This window comes from Nomascus leucogenys, chromosome 2 (genome assembly GCF_006542625.1).
Source record: "Nomascus leucogenys isolate Asia chromosome 2, Asia_NLE_v1, whole genome shotgun sequence".
In the NCBI taxonomy this organism is placed as follows: Eukaryota; Metazoa; Chordata; class Mammalia; order Primates; family Hylobatidae; genus Nomascus; species Nomascus leucogenys.
In genome coordinates, this window is record NC_044382.1 from 148972311 (window position 1) to 148984555 (window position 12245).

A 12245-nucleotide genomic window follows, 5' to 3' on the forward strand; every position below is an offset into this window, starting at 1 on the left:
TTCTGCCCCAGGGTTCTTCTCCGTGTGGATCACATTAAGGGAGCGTATAACCTTTCATACCACCTGACTAGGATGATGGATATGGAAATACACACTTTGGGAGCCCTGTCTGCTTCCCTGTTAAGCCATTGACTGTTATATACTCTTGGGCTTGAAACACCTTCCAGACTGGAGGGGCCAGTATTGCATTTACTTTTATCCCATTTCTGTTTTCACGGCTACCCAAGAGGAAATAATTTGATTTGGGGCTGCAGGGGGTAGGGTGGAAAAGTGCAGCGAGAAGATAGAGAAAATCAGCAAGAAGATCACTGAAAGAGAAGGAGGGGGAACCAACCAGCTACATATTTCCTGCAACATGAATTAATGAAATTCCGTTCCTTCTTACACAGCTGTATTCGGTTTGTTTTACATTGTTTGGTGTGTAAAAGGATTTGGCTTTGCGTTACAGAACTAATTGCTTACTAGATATTACATGGATATCAAAATACTTTATAAATATTAATTAACCTTCACCTAATTCCCTGGCAAGCACAAATAACCAGTGGCATATTTATTGAATGTGAAAGCAATAATCTGATTCTTAAAAAGATTTGTTTTCTCTGCTGAAGCTTTCTCATCATTTCCATGTGTCAAAATGCCTCACCTCCTTTGAGGACCATATCAGATGGTACTTCCCTAACAATTGTTAGGAAAATCGTAATAAAGACGATGTTTAGAGTAACCAACATTATTATTTGCTGAACTTTCTTCCTTTGCCAAGCTCTTGAGTTAAACACTTCATAGACGTATCTCATTAAATCCCACAGCAGTCATACAATAAAAATGTTATTGTTACTACGTTTTTTTCCCCCAGATAAGGGAGCAAAGTTTCTGAGAGCTGAATGGTGGCATGGCTGGGATCCATAGCCCATTCTGTCCGCATGTGAAATTTATAGTAAAAGCCACTATCTTGCACCTTTTCTGATTCACACTACAGGGAGGACACTTGGTACTTATTGATAACTCCATTCATTTATCCGTTCAAAAATATATGTTTGAATGCAAGTACTATGAGAGGTACTGTGCTAGGCTCTGTTATGACATACCTCGTGTTGACTCTTGAGTAGGGATTACAGAGCTTAGCATCTTTTCTCTCCTGAGATTCATCATGGTCCCCGTGGGCAGTGAGCAGTGTTGTTGTCGCACTATGAAATGGGTATAGTGCCTGGCACAATGACCATTTCTTGAACAAATGGGGAGTGATACAGTGAAAGGAAAAAGAGGATCTACAATGTCGTTTGCTTGTAAATGGTGAGGGGTGGGAGTAGTTAGAAGATGGAAGGATGTGCTCTCTTCTTTCCTAACACTCATCTTAATATAATGACCTGCTCAATGTCTTCTCAGCTTGACATGCTATGATGGCATGGACTATGTCTGTTTCTTTTTGCACTTTATACCTGTATTGACACATGTTTGTCAAATAGACCAATGCCTTGTTCTATGCATAAAGGAAGGCCAGTAAAAATAGTCTTACATGCATATTACTGTGACCATGAAGATAATCCCAACCTGGGTGTAGCCTGGCTCTTGTCTGAAATGTGCAGTACTTTTATGTGACAAGATATAGAATAAGTCATTGGAAGAAAAACTGTCCTATTACTATATTTTATATAAAAGTGTATCTGGTGTTATAATGGGCCTGGTATACAGACGGTGCTTAGCAAATCTTCCGCAGAGCTGAAACTGAGCTGAAGCTACAGCCCTCTTCTCTGCTTCCTCTCCTTTATTCTCTAGAGCCCTGCTTCCCAATCTGTGGTCCATGGACCAAGCAGCTTCAGCATCAACTGAGCACTTGTCAGAAATGCAGCACCTAGGCCCCGCACCAGACCTGTTGAATAGGAATCTACATTTTCACAAGATTCCAGGTGCTTTGCATACACAGTGGCATTTGAGAAGCATTAATCCAGGGGCTTCTTTGCAGTCAGTGATGGTGATTTGCCAATCAGTAGCATTTCGGAAACCCCAGACTGAAACCATATATTTATCCTTAGCTAGGTCGGTATCAAGTTTCTCTGCTTTCAGCCAGAATCTTAACAATTGAGCTTGGTTGATTATCTAAGAAGCTTCTATTTGATAATTATGTATCTTTCATTTTTTTTTAAGTGCTGGGGGTTGGGAGATCCTGGGAAATGACGTAACTATTGCTTAATAAATGCAGTTTGCTTGGAAGACCAAAATCTTTGAAGTAATGAGAAGCATCAAAGGAAACAACTCCAACAACAACACAAAGCTTTCCTGACAATAAAGGGGCTGAGGTGAGGACCCCAGCTGTGGACCACACTACCCGAAGAGAACCAACGACCAAATCAATACCTGACAAAATAACAATCACATCCAGGTCATTTCCCTTATGAGACAGAAGAGGAAGAAAGAAAACAATTCTCAGATACAAATATTTCTGCTGCTCCACATTGTTCCATGGGGCCAGGATTGTGAAGTCAGTCTTCCTAATGATTAATGGAATTTCTCACCTTTTCTTCAAATGACTTCACCCCTTTGGTTTTTAAATGACATCTAAGGGCAAAACAGACCCAAGACTTTGTGGAATGACATTCCAGGAAGCAACCATATCTAGGTAAACCCATGCTCACAGATTCCCTCTGTTAATGGTGAAATTATATCAAGGATGACCTTTTGAAAGAATAAAACTCATTATCACATGGAATGTGGTAGCTATAAAAGATCAACACTTGGAAGCCAAAGCAAAGTCCCACATATGATAAATTAATTAGAATAGAAGTTACACAAAACCTCGACCTTCTGTGTGACCCTTATCTTATAATTACCTCTTCTTTAAAAGCAGAATGGAATATTTTATGTATGAAGATGTTACTGTTGACCCTAAATGCATTAAGAGTCAAGGAGACATTTTTCACATATTGAAAATAAGATTTGATTGAGTGCTTGCAAGTGGCCTAGTGAAATCTCATTAAACCACTGTTTATTTTAATACTTGATAAATGGCAGAATATTAACCATTAATTATGAATATGAAACCAGTTAGAAAATAAGTTTTGCAATATATAAGCTTGATTTTCAACCCTAATTAATGCACTGTCTTTTTCATAGTTTCCAGTGTTTTAGAGCAAGTAGGTACGTATGACTTAGGTGTGACTTTTCATCTCTTCTTCCTCCTCCTCTCCTTCCTCCTTCTCATCCTCCTTAATGTGTTGCTCTACCAACATGGTTGTAAAAATCCGGATGAAAATAAGAAAATACAGTCTATTAAACATAGTTATAGGCTGTCACTATCCACAGTTATAATTAGATTTATAAATCATGTGCAAGATTCCCAGCAGAAAAAGATGAATCTTAAACATTCTTTTCAACTATTATCACCACAAAGTGAAACAAAACAAAATATAGCAACAATATGAAATTGATTCGGTAACATTGCCATGTTACAGTAAGCTTTTGCATCTGGATCAGTCAGCCTGGTACAAACAACTGTATATTCTGAAATGTAAATGGATAGAAAGATAATGAGCTTCTTGAGCATCTACTGGGTGACAACCGCCGAAATAGTATCTGAATTTAACTGCACCAAGGAACATAGGCAGATTTTGATTCAGATGACAGCTTCCATTATTTGGCAGCAGATGCTTAAGAGGCTGTGTTGGGAGGATTCTGATGTTGGATCCAGCCTACATCATAGAACTGCAGCCATGGATTAGGAATGTGTGTTATGTGAGTGAGCGGCAAAAATATGCCACAAAATTCTCATCTTACGGTTATACCTTTTTACACTGAAATGAGTCAGTGTGTTATGGTAACATTCCCAGATGGGAGACAGAAGGAGAGCCAATGTGAGAGACCAGTGGACTCAGACCCGTCTCCCAAGAGGCTTGTCTAATTCATCTAAAAAACAAACGTTTCGGATATTCAGGGTTTTCTGATTTCAAATGTGTTCATACCGTGAATAATTATGTAGCACTTCCTTACTGTGTGCTAAGGACATTAATGTGCTTCTTCTTTAATCCTTCCAATGACCCTGCAAAATAATCCTCACTGACATTTTCTTGGAGGTATCCAACTTCAGCTCTTATGGAAAATAAAGTGCCTCCGTGGAAGTTGCATAGATAGTAAATTGTGTCGTGGGGATTGAAAGCCAGGTTTGCTTGACTTCACACTCTAAACTCAATCCAGGAACCCAACAGCCTCTTGCTGCGTGATTCTGATCCCCATGAACTCACTATGTTGTCAAATGCTGAGTTTGGAAAGCATGGTCTGAATGCATCCCTTCTGGACCTCCCTTAACGATTCCAGGGCTTTCCGTTGCTTGTGCAGTTAATGAAGATGGAAAATGATTCCCTTCCCTCCCTCTCTGTTCTTCCATCTGTCCAGGGAATAGCCTAATGTCAACCTAGTGACTTCATGGAATCTGTTTTCAATCTACTCCCTCCTTGTCTAGAATTCTCAGGGGACCCTTAAGCCAGAACCGGGGTTGAAGGAAGTCCTGGCTCTGTGCAAGTCCACAGTACAGCAGCTACTGGGGAGGGAAAACGTTGTATGGCTACGGCGAGGGTTTCTTCACGGTTGATGTGATTATAATGTGAAAAGATCGACACGTGAGCCCAGAGCAGATGAATAATAATGCTACTGGCATTTTGTATTGAACAAAACACCTTTCTCGAGAAATGTATTACTTACCTTGTGGGTGCAGAATTGTCTCTGAACGCAATCAGGTTAGTCAGTGGCCCGTGACTATCTCATTTTTAATAAATAATAATTTTCTCAATTTAGTGCTAGCCAGCTCATCTGCTTTCAAAAGATAGGATAAGATTGCTTTGTATTTTTTATATTAATAACCCTCAGCATGAGAGGATTAACTCTTGATGCACTGAAGGCAAACTACTGGACCCTGGGAGATCCATTTCTTCTCACCAGATAGGCTGACGCATCTTTCAGATGAATTTAAAGGTCAGTGCCATGTGCATGAAAAGCAGGGGCCTGCGTTAGATGGCTGAGCTCTAGTCAATTCTTGGTCATTTGTACTGAAACAGAGGGAAGAGAGAGATTACAAAATCACCATGAGGAGGCCCTTAAACACACAAGCATTTCTTTCCTTTATCTGTCTATTCACAGAGCATCTACTCAGGGCCAAGGAGGAGATCAGGTTTATCTGACCTAGTCATACAGCCGGAAGAAAGATTCCCCCTCTAAAAAAAAGAAAAGAAAAAAAATACAGGGGTGCCTTCCATTGGTGAAGCATAGTCATTAAGAACATAAGCTTTGCAGTCACCGACAGCCCACAGCCGCTGTGGGTCGAGTTATACCTTCCGTCTTAGCAGCTGACCAGCTTTGGGTCTGAGCCTGTTTCTTCACAGTGGTCAGCCCCCTTGTCCGCCTGATAAGTGTCTGTCTGCTCACACACTTGGCTCCACAGAAGTGAGCTTGCTGGGTCCAGGGCGATGTTCATTGGAGATTTTGCACAATATTATGCTCTGGAAAGGGGTCTGCAAACTCTGATCTGAGGGCCAAATCCGGCCTGCCACTTGTGTGTTGACAACTAGCAAGCTAAAATGGTTTTTACATTTTTAAGTGGTTGCATTTTCAATGCTTATATAATGGCTACCTAAAATCCTTAATTTTGCCTCTTGCCCCACAAAACCTAATACATTTACTGCTGGCTCTTTAAGGAAAAGTTTGCTAAGGCATGCTCTGGAGTCATCAGAGCCGCATATATAATTTTAAATTTTGTGACAGCTCTGCTAAAAGAAGTAAAAAGAAACAGGTGACCTTAATTGTAATGTGTTTTCTTTAACCCAATATATTCGAGTAGTATCACTGCAACTTGTAGGTAATATAGAAATCGCAAATGAAGTATTTCACATTCTTTTTTCATATCATGTCTTTAAAATCCAGTGAGCATTTCGCACTTAACAACACTTCTTAATTTGGACTCACCACATTTCAGGGGTTTAATAGGCACATGTGACCGCTGGCTGCCGCATTGGACAGTGGCAGCTCTAGAGAGCTGGAACAAATTTATGCTCCTTCTGACATTCACAGGGAATGCTCTGTATAAATCGTGTTGTCTTCTTCCTTTTTAAGGTCACATAGCACCTGGATTTAAACTCCAAAGCTACCCCAATTTTAGCTGGAGGGACCATATTCCAAGCTGCAAATATTGTACCCACCCAGCAAATTTCCTGGGATGTGCTTCCTGGAGAAAGTGAATTCAGTTGCTGTAGGCCTTGATTTGATAAAATGCTCCTCTTTCTGGCCTTACCCTTGCTCAATCATTTCCAATTCCGCTGCTGGTTATTTTACACACCAGGGGCAGTAGGTGCATACAGTCCTATGCTCCCAGCTTATGAGGAAATGCTGTGTCCCTCCACAGCCCTGATCAGTGGCCTCCCTGCTCCCGTTCTCCAGATGGAAGCTTCCTTAGTTTTGCTGGTCCCAACTCATGCACAGGAGGAAGCCAGAACTGCCCTGCCGTGATGATCAATCCATATGCATGCTTGCCTCTAGCAAACCAAGGACATTTAATTCTTGGCCAGAGTCTCATCAGCTCCATCAGTCTATGACAATAAAATGAATATATGTCTTAATCACACCAGGAAGTCTCTGCTACCAACACCCCCAGGAGAAAACAGCTCCAGGCTCTTGGGCCTCCCATGTAGCAAAGCCTCATTGCTCAGGTCCCGCATGTCAGAATTTGCCATGATTCACTCACAGCATGTGTCATGTGTATCTGGTAGAATGTTTGAAATGCATTCTTCCCACGTGGTTTTCAGGGCCCTAAGTGTGAATATGAGCTTTGCATGTGAAAGATGCTTCATTTTGCATTTTGTTTGTTTGTTTTTGTTTTTTTGAGATGGAGTTTCACTCTTGTTGACCAGACTAGAGTGCAGTGGCACGATCTCGGCTCACTGCAACCTCTACCTCCTGCGTTCGAGCAATTCTCCTGCCTTAGGTTCCCAAGTAGCTGGGATTACAGGTGCCCGCCACCACTCCCAGTTATTTTTTTGTATTTTTAGTAGAGACTGGGTTTCACCATGTTGAGCAGGCTGGTCTTGAACTCCTGACCTCAGGTGATCCACCCGCCTTGGCCTCCCAAAGTGCTAGGATTACAGGCATGAGCCACTGTGCCTGGCCAAGACATAATTACTAATATTAACAATGTTCATCTCAGTATACTGCCTAAAATTACATGATACGCCAAAGTGGGTGTGTGTATCCCACTTTGAGGAATACTGATGAGAAAGGATGTTAGGCCTACAGAGATCTTCATCTTCAGAAGAGCACAAATAAGTTCTGGGATAACGGAAATGACAGCATCTTGGCATTTTTTACTGCTGCCTTCAAACAGCAGACATCAGAGCCCATGATGATAAGCCCGCTGATGCTGACTTCCTGCATTCTGTGGTACACCTAGGCTCAACTTAGAAAGGCTCTACCCCAACTCTCACTTCTTCATGGCAAGAGGAGGCGAATTCATTTCTGCCCATAGTCATTCTAATCTGCATTTTCATAACCCATCTTGCCATTCTCCAAGTGTGACTTTCATTTTTAGGACAGAGTTATTCAGTCAGTGAATATGCAGTCCCTTTAAAAGGATATTTATCACCCTTGAAGAATCTTATTGCAAAATCTTAATAGTCTCTCTTATAACAAAGGCTCAAATTCACTATCAAGATTAAGAGGTGGAGCTTGAATGAGCTTTGCTGGAGCATCTCATGATAAAATAGATTAAAGTCTTAAAATGGGCAACCCATCGAGGTGGAAGTCAAACAAATATGCAAAAGCATCCCTGTGTTTTCCGCAGGCAATTTGGGCACTGTGGGTGAGCCCAGAGGGTGAATGGTGGGAAGTGGGAGTTAGGCCACGTGGATTTTCCCTCAGGCTCAGCGGGGTGACCTCCCGTGAGAAGCTGAAACTATCTTAATCTTAATTTATCTGTAAAATAGTGGTGGTGAGGATGGGGAGAGCTTGCCTACCTCAGAGGCTTGTGGTGAGGATTACAGGGCAAAGTCCATGTAAAGTGCTCCCCCCGGTTTCTGGCATAGAACAAATGAATGAAATTCAGATCCACCATTTATGTCAGAGGTCCCCAAGACCACTCCCAGGTTCCTTGATCCCCTAGTCCTAGGAGGTCCTAGAGGTCCCCAAGGCCACCCCCAGTTTCCTTGATCCCCTAGGAGGACTCATGGTTAAGATTTATTACAGTTGAAATATACAAAGCAAAATCAGCAAAGGGCAAAGGCCTATGAGCGAAGTATGGAGGAAATCAGTTACAATATTTCCACAATCCCCTCCCAGTGCAGTCACTCAGGATGTGCTTAACTGCCCCAAGAAACATATGGTGACAGCGTGTGTGAAATGCTTTCTACAAGGGAAGCTCACTGGAGACTCAGTGCCCGAGTTTTTACTGGAAGCTCATCGAGCTGGTCACATAGGCAGCCTCTGCCTGATACATAGCAACATTCCTGATTCTCAGAAGAAAAGCAAGAGTTCAGCATAAACCAAATAGTTCATACAAATATTAGGCGCTTGAAGCCAGTCTTACCGGTTTTGGGGGTGGGAATACTCTCCAAGCCCAAGTTCCCAGATGCCAGCCAAGGGCCAACCTTTCAAGCAGGCCTTTCCAACATTGCAGTCTGCAATCTGCTTCGTAACTCTTTTCTTCCCAGGACTAGTGGTCATAAGGCCCCTACTAACTCTCTGGCTTCATCCCCAGTACCACCTGTTAACCAACCTGACATTCCTTCTATCACTCCGCAGATCCTGGCCCCAAAGCCTTACCTTGGTGCTAGCTGCCGCCTCGGTTTTGAAAGCTCTTCCCCTGAGTTCTCCATGACCAAGTCCTCACTCTTTTCATTGCAGATGCTTGCCTTTTCCCATCACTGAGTTCTAATTTATCTAATGGAATTATCATTCTAAAGTTATCCTTTGTCCTCCTTTTTTTCTTGTTCGTGGGTATCTCCATTTGAAGGAGGATATATTTTTCTGGCAGAAGAACATGCCCGTCCTATTTACTGTGTTACGACTAGTGTCCACTATAGGGACGGACAGGTGGTAGGTGTTCAATATTTGCCTCATGGATATTGGGAATTACTATATTTATTGCTGTGTGTCCCAAAGAACAAATGAAGCCCCCACATCCTTCCTGTTTATTGACTTAAAGTATTGTCTTTGAATGTTGAAAAAAGTTTTTAGAAAATGTTGAACTTACAGAGAAATTCACCAAAGTAATAGTAATATGATGAAGATGCTCAGTGCTTCTGGGCTTTCCAAATCTCATCTTTCCACAATTGTGCCTTTTCTGCATGAGCCTAATTCAAAGAAATCCTGGTTCACAGAGGGCTGCTGGAGAAGTTGATGGTTTTGTTTATACTGAAAGTCATTGTGGGGACCTCTGTTTTCACCTTTTTGGCCTAGGTTGTCCCAGTACTTCTCTCGTTCTGTGATTGATGTCATAGGTGACAAGTGTGATGGGTCACTTCATTGGCCCCTCCAGGCTGCTTATTCTTTAGCTGACTTCACCTTGCTCTGGCCTTGTATAAAGGTCCCTGCCCTCTGGCTTCCCGTGGGTTCAGGCCACAAGTCTGCAAACTTTCTCAAAGGGCCAGATAATAAATATTTCAGATTTTGCAGGCCATCCAGTCTCTGGGCAGCTACACTACTCTACTCTGCCATTGTAGCATGAAAGCGGACATACACAATAGGTAAACCAATGAGCATGGTCGTGTTCCAGTAAAACTTTATTTACAAAAACTGACAATAGGCTAAGATGTGGCCCATGGGCTTTGATTTGCCAATCAATGGTTTAGCCAATGGAGGACTGGGACAAGAACTCAGAGGGAGAGGGGAGAATAAATCTCTGCAGGCTGCTGTGTCTTTTCATTGGGGGTTACAGTTCTTCTCAGGGAGCCCCCTCCATGTGGCCATTTATTCTGGGTCTGGAAATTGTTTCCTCCCCTGGCCCTCTAGGCTTAGATGTGGGAAAGGTGCCCCATTATTACTGGCATGTTGCTTTATGCTGTGGGCCCCTTCTCCTGGACTCTGACTGTACTTTTGCTGGTTTCTGCATCCATCTCTTCTCACATAGCTCAGTTTGAGTGTGCCGTCAATTTCCTGCTGGGATTAAGACACCTGGTAGTGCAGGGTTTCCTGGAATATGGGACCTCTAAAACTGAAAGCTAGACAGTCCCAGTAAATCAGGATGATTAATCTGCCTAACTCAAACCCAGCCCTGTATCCTCCCTTGGCGCTGCTCTAACTACCTTCATTCTGGCCCTCAGCGCCCCCCACTTGGATAACGGCTTTGCTGACCAATGAATAAATACAGTGGCCAGATGGGGTTTGTGGCCATCACCATGTGCACCTCTCTGCTGGAGCTTATTTGCCCTTGGAACAAAGTGTAGCTGATGTTTGACAAGCCAAGGAGACTCTAGTTTAGTCCCTCAGCCTACTGTAGAGGCTCTTCACTTTATCATATTTTACACAGCATAATTTGTGAAGATAATCCCTTCTCTTCCAAATTCTAGTATAGGAGAGGTACGCTATTTTTCCATAAGAAAAATCAGACTTACTTTGAAAGAGCAGTAGGATTAGCAGACACTTTGAAATATTACATTAATCCAACTTGGGTTGAAAATATCCAAAGGACTGACTCATGAAATTTCAGGTAATTGAACTTCTGGACTCAAACAGACATGAGAAGAAAAAGTTATGTTCCTTCAAACTATTTCAACTTAGATGATTTTTTCCTTTTTAGTTCAAAACCTGACAAAGGTTTGCTTGATGAGAAGAGGAGACCACCTTCCCCACACTGAAAGTTAACGCTCTAATGATAATAGGAGGGCTTATGACTGAATCTGTATTCAGATACACCGATTTTGTTTGCTTTTAGTGGCAAGCAGGTTTAGGAGGTTAGAGAAGAGGAAGATGTTTTCATACTGTGGTGAAGCCAAGGGAGGCAATGTCGTTAGTCTGAGAAGACCAACATGAAGTCACCTTTATTGCCCTAAAATGTCTCTGCCTTCAAACAAGTGGGCTAAAGAGGGAGCGCCTGATCCTCTGAAAAGAAAAAAAAAATAACTTGGCCGGGTGCGGTGGCTCACACCTATAATCCCAGCACTTTGGGAGGCCAAGATTGGCAGATCATTTAAGGTCAGGAGTTTGAGACCGGCCTGACCAACATGGTGAAACCTCGTCTCTCCTAAAAACATGAAAGAAATAGGCAGGTATGGTGGCACGTGCCTGTAACCCCAGCTACTTGGGAGGCTGAGGCAGGAGAATTGCTTAAACTCGGGAGGCGGAGGTTGCAGTGAGCTGAAACCACCCCGCTGCACTGCAGCCTGGGTGACTGAGTGAGAATCCATCTCAAAAAAAAAAAAAAAACAACTTGCGTAATGGAGCAGGCTAAGTCAGGTTCCCAGGATCTAGATGACAGTAAATATGGAAGCTGCTTTAAGGAGATATTGGAGACATTTTAATGGTGGTGGCAGTTTCGTTGTAACACAAATGACTTCTGTGCAACTGTTCAAGGAAGACTCTTTTCCTATGAGTGTTAGTAGATGAAGGGTGGCAAGTTTAGAAAGTTAGTGTCAATGAGTGAGGAGGCTTGGATATAAGAAAAGTCTATATGAAGACACAGTTACAAACCAAAAATCACTCTTAGTTGACTATAAGGCAAACAGCAGTGCAACTGTGATGACAGAACGCAAATGGTACTTGCTGGGGACACATGGGATGCATGGCCTATGGGCATCTAGAAATGAGGCCTGTCCATCAGGAGGTCATCCTTACCATCCACGAAGTGTTGCCCTATTTGACTCCAAGCTCAAAGCTGTCCCAAATGCAGACGCTTGGTGAAAACCTTTGATATTTGAATGGCAGCCTCTACAAGCTAAACGCCATCTAGCAGATACGGTGGCTACATGGGACCTGCAGGCCATGATTTTTTGCAGCCTCTCTGTTAGTGCTTGCTTGCCCTTGGAAAAGCCTGTGACTGGTGTTTAACTATCATGGGAGATACTAGTGTGGCTGAAACGTCTGTGTTCTGAACAGTACTATGGCACTATAGACAAACTTTCAAGGTCAAATTGATTATCCTCTAGCTTAGCAAAGCAGCAGCTCCCTAATTATGTCAGGAGGCAGGATTATCTCTGATCATTTGAGCTAGGACTCCAGATAAAACATCAAAAGCAATTACTTAAATAACACACAGCCATGGTTAAGGATTCATTGCATTT

At 42.5% G+C, this 12245-nt stretch overlaps 1 protein-coding gene and 1 long non-coding RNA gene across 4 annotated transcripts in view; both read left to right on the plus strand.

Annotated features, from left to right (window-relative positions):
• Positions 1-386, plus strand: part of LOC105739435 — a 56106-nt gene extending 55720 nt beyond the window's left edge. Inside the window, exon 3 of the long non-coding RNA XR_001115350.1 lies at positions 12-386. This is a non-coding gene — a long non-coding RNA (uncharacterized LOC105739435). The remainder of the gene's footprint in view (positions 1-11) is intronic.
• CDH13 (cadherin 13) overlaps positions 1-12245 on the plus strand; it is a 1172242-nt gene that overhangs the window by 204548 nt on the left and 955449 nt on the right. The gene's annotated exons all lie outside the window — the stretch shown is intronic.